The 4,334-nt window shown below is 45.5% G+C and overlaps 1 long non-coding RNA gene across 1 annotated transcript; it reads left to right on the top strand.

Moving 5' to 3' along the window:
• Nucleotides 1-3,158: 3,158 nt before the first annotated feature.
• LOC115181188 (uncharacterized) lies at nucleotides 3,159-4,334 on the top strand. Its single transcript, XR_003873317.1, has 3 exons — nucleotides 3,159-3,245; nucleotides 3,368-3,525; nucleotides 3,842-4,334. It is a non-coding gene; the product is annotated as an uncharacterized LOC115181188 (long non-coding RNA).

The raw sequence follows: 4,334 nt of genomic DNA on the forward strand, positions 1-4,334 counted from the left end.
GTTTGATTCCCACAGGGGACCAGTACGGAAGAAAAAAACTTCACGTGTATTTACATAGATTAGCTCATGTGTGATTTCAGGCAGTTCTCTTTTGCCCCCTTCATGACGACTTTCCGATAGATGGCAGAGATAGGAGGGAAATTCAGAGGGTTATGAGTCACAAAGAGAGACACCGAGTATAAAACACAGCCTGATGCCTCGGGTCTGTTACTACTCAGACACACAGACACACAGAGAGAGAGAGACTGACAGATAGACAGAGAGAGAGAGAGAGAGAGAGACAGAAAGATAGACAGAGAGAGAGAGAGACTGACAGATAGAGAGAGAGAGAGAGAGAGAGAGAGAGAGAGAGAGAGAGAGAGACAGATAGACAGAGAGAGAGAGAGACTGACAGATAGACAGAGAGAGAGAGAGACTGACAGATAGAGAGAGAGAGAGAGAGAGAGACTGACAGATAGACAGATAGAGAGAGAGACTGACAGATAGAGAGAGAGAGAGAGACTGACAGAGAGAGAGGTGGAGACTGACAGATAGACAGAGAGAGAGAGAGAGAGAGAGACAGAGAGAGAGAGAGAGAGAGAGAGAGAGAGAGAGACAGAGACAGAGAGAGAGAGAGAGAGAGAGAGAGAGAGAGAGAGAGAGAGAGACAGAGACAGAGAGAGAGAGAGAGAGAGAGAGAGAGAGAGAGAGAGAGAGAGGGAGGCTCATGAAGGAATACGTTAACAAGAGGAAGTGTTTTCTGCGTCTTGGGGAAGGAAGTCAACAGCAGGTAACATTACAGACACCTACATCATGATCTCTGGGCTATGAGCTAACGTTTCAGTACATCCTGAACTAGAACACATTATATACAACTGTTACTGTAATACCTTTATACAGGAAGGACCATCCTGTTACTGTAATACCTTTATACAGGAAGGACCATCCTGTTACTGTAATACCTTTATACAGGAAGGACCATCCTGTTACTGTAATACCTTTATACAGGAAGGACCATCCTGTTACTGTAATACCTTTATACAGGACATCTGGACCATCCTGTTACTGTAATACCTTTATACAGGAAGGACCATCCTGTTACTGTAATACCTTTATACAGGACATCTAGACCATCCTGTTACTGTAATACCTTTATACAGGACATCTGGACCATCCTGTTACTGTAATACCTTTATACAGGAAGGACCATCCTGTTACTGTAATACCTTTATACAGGAAGGACCATCCTGTTACTGTAATACCTTTATACAGGAAGGACCATCCTGTTACTGTAATACCTGTATACAGGACATCTAGACCATCCTGTTACTGTAATACCTTTATACAGGACATCTGGACCATCCTGTTACTGTAATACCTTTATACAGGAAGGACCGTCCTGTTACTGTAATACCTTTATACAGGACATCTAGACCATCCTGTTACTGTAATACCTTTATACAGGAAGGACCATCCTGTTACTGTAATACCTTTATACAGGAAGGACCATCCTGTTACTGTAATACCTTTATACTGGAAGGACCATCCTGTTACTGTAATACCTTTATACAGGACATCTGGACCATCCTGTTACTGTAATACCTTTATACAGGAAGGACCATCCTGTTACTGTAATACCTTTATACAGGACATCTGGACCATCCTGTTACTGTAATACCTTTATACAGGACATCTGGACCATCCTGTTACTGTAATACCTTTATACAGGAAGGACCATCCTGTTACTGTAATACCTTTATACAGGAAGTCTAGACAGGATATACACAGGATCTGATAGGCCGTCTGCAGCCTCTCACTGTAACACTGTGGACCTGGTTAAATCTCAAGATAACATCTTTTAAAGCCAGAGTTGAGCTTCGTAGGATCGTAAAGGACGACTGTTGAGTGTTTCTCCTAATCCGATGGGTGCTGGGTTTGTGTTCTTCAGAGAGAACCCCGGGGGGTCTCCATCTCGCCTCTCTGTCCCTGTTGTGTCGTTCTGTGACCCCCCCCCCCAAAAAAAACACTTATTTCTGTATCCTGTATCCTGTATCCTGTATCCATGACGACTGCTGTCCACAGTAGGAGGAGTTAGACCTTAGGCTATCAGAGAGAGCTCTGGCTCCTTCCGGGACCTTCCTTTCTTGTCCTGACCAATCAGGATTGTTGTTTTTTTGGCCTCTGTGTCCTAGAGGGAGATTCCAGCATGTTAATAAAAAAGGCACAGCGAAAAGTGAAATGGACCTAAACTGGAACAGAATAAAATTGACCGGACAATGTATTGTATTTCACCTTTTATAAGATCCTAAAGGTCTTTTTTTTGGGGGGGGGGGGGGGGGGGAATTCACTCAATATAACTCACCCAAATACACCAGTGATTTCTCCAGTCTCTCCATCTGTAGATGTAGAACCCTGCTAGTCCTCTAACAGCCAGGTGTGTGTTTGTCTCCCCCTACCAGGTCGTTCTCAGTACTGCAGCCGCTCTGCTTTCCCGACAGTGTACTGGAGATTCCCCCCAGTTCCAATCCCAGGTCTGGAAACAGCTTCCCAGGTCAAGGTTAATGCTAATCGTGATAGGGGTTCTGTTGTTAAAAAAAAGACACCTAGCATGTAAGCATTAGCCCTGCTCTGGGGCCACACTGCTCCTACTGCTGCTGCTGCTGCTGCGATACACAGAGGCCCTGAAGGGCACCTGGCTGTTTGGACCCAGCTAAAGGACACATCCTGCTCCTATCGTCATGTCTTGTGTTGATGTGTTATTAGTTGCGTCCCAAATGGGACCCTATTCCTTACGTTGTGCACTACAAAGGAAATAGGGTGCCGATGGGGACACAACCATTGAGTGGTGTTCATGGTGTCCATGACTGGAGTGGTGGGAGGGATGACGCTCACATCGTAACAGCATTCATACCGAAACCACCCGCCTCTTCATCCTCCTCTTCTTCATCCTCCTGCTAAACCACCCTCCTCATCTTCATCCTCCTCCTCTTCATCCTCCTAAACCACCATCCTCATCCTCTTCCTAAACTACCCTCCTCCTCTTCATCCTCCTCATCTTCATCCTCCTAAACCACCCTCCTCATCTTCATCCTCCTAAACCACCCTCATCTTCCTCTTCATCCTCCTAAACCACCCTCCTCTTCCTCTTCATCCTCTTCCTAAACTACCCTCCTCCTCCTCCTCTTCCTCTTCATCCTCCTCCTCTTCATCCTCCTCCTGTCCCTGATGGACACAACTTATTTTCAGCTAGGATTTACTATAGATAGGTCTCTGTTAGAGGATTATACTAGCCGGGGTACCAGTCTGTTGTAGGTAGGTCTCTATAGCCTGGGTACCTGTCTGTTGTAGGTAGGTCTCTATAGCCTGGGTACCAGTCTGTTGTAGGTAGGTCTCTGTTAGAGGATTATACTAGCCTGGGTACCAGTCTGTTGTAGATAGGTCTCTATAGCCTGGGTACCTGTCTGTTGTAGGTAGGTCTCTATAGCCTGGGTACCAGTCTGTTGTAGGTAGGTCTCTATAGCCTGGGTACCAGTCTGTTGTAGGTAGGTCTCTATAGCCTGGGTACCAGTCTGTTGTAGATAGGTCTCTATAGCCTGGGTACCAGTCTGTTGTAGATAGGTCTCTGTAGCCTGGGTACCAGTCTGTTGTAGATAGGTCTCTGTAGCCTGGGTACCAGTCTGTTGTAGATAGGTCTCTATAGCCTGGGTACCAGTCTGTTGTAGATAGGTCTCTGTTAGAGGATTATACTAGCCTGGGTACCAGTCTGTTGTAGATAGGTCTCTGTAGCCTGGGTACCAGTCTGTTGTAGGTAGGTCTCTGTTAGAGGATTATACTAGCCTGGGTACCAGTCTGTTGTAGATAGGTCTCTATAGCCTGGGTACCAGTCTGTTGTAGATAGGTCTCTATAGCCGGGGTACCAGTCTGTTGTAGATAGGTCTCTATAGCCTGGGTACCAGTCTGTTGTAGATAGGTCTCTATAGCCTGGGTACCAGTCTGTTGTAGATAGGTCTCTATAGCCTGGGTACCAGTCTGTTGTAGGTAGGTCTCTGTTAGAGGATTGTACTAGCCTGGGTACCAGTCTGTTTGTGCAGTTATTTCACTCCTTGTACTCTGTGTCAAATGCCGAACAGGAGTGTCAGGAAGTGGCATGATGGCACAAACCGACCGGTACCCAGGCTAGGGTTGTATAGCCTGAACAGAAGAAACCAAACCCTTATTGTGAATGATATTCACATGTCTCATGGTGGGATAGGAAGACTGTAATATATATTTCTCAACATTATATCGTTTATTTCAATCAAATCTGTGATGTTAAATAAGTTTAAGATTTCAATAAATGACGTTGTAAAATAGCC

This window comes from Salmo trutta, unplaced genomic scaffold (genome assembly GCF_901001165.1).
Source record: "Salmo trutta unplaced genomic scaffold, fSalTru1.1, whole genome shotgun sequence".
Lineage (NCBI taxonomy): Eukaryota > Metazoa > Chordata > Actinopteri > Salmoniformes > Salmonidae > Salmo > Salmo trutta.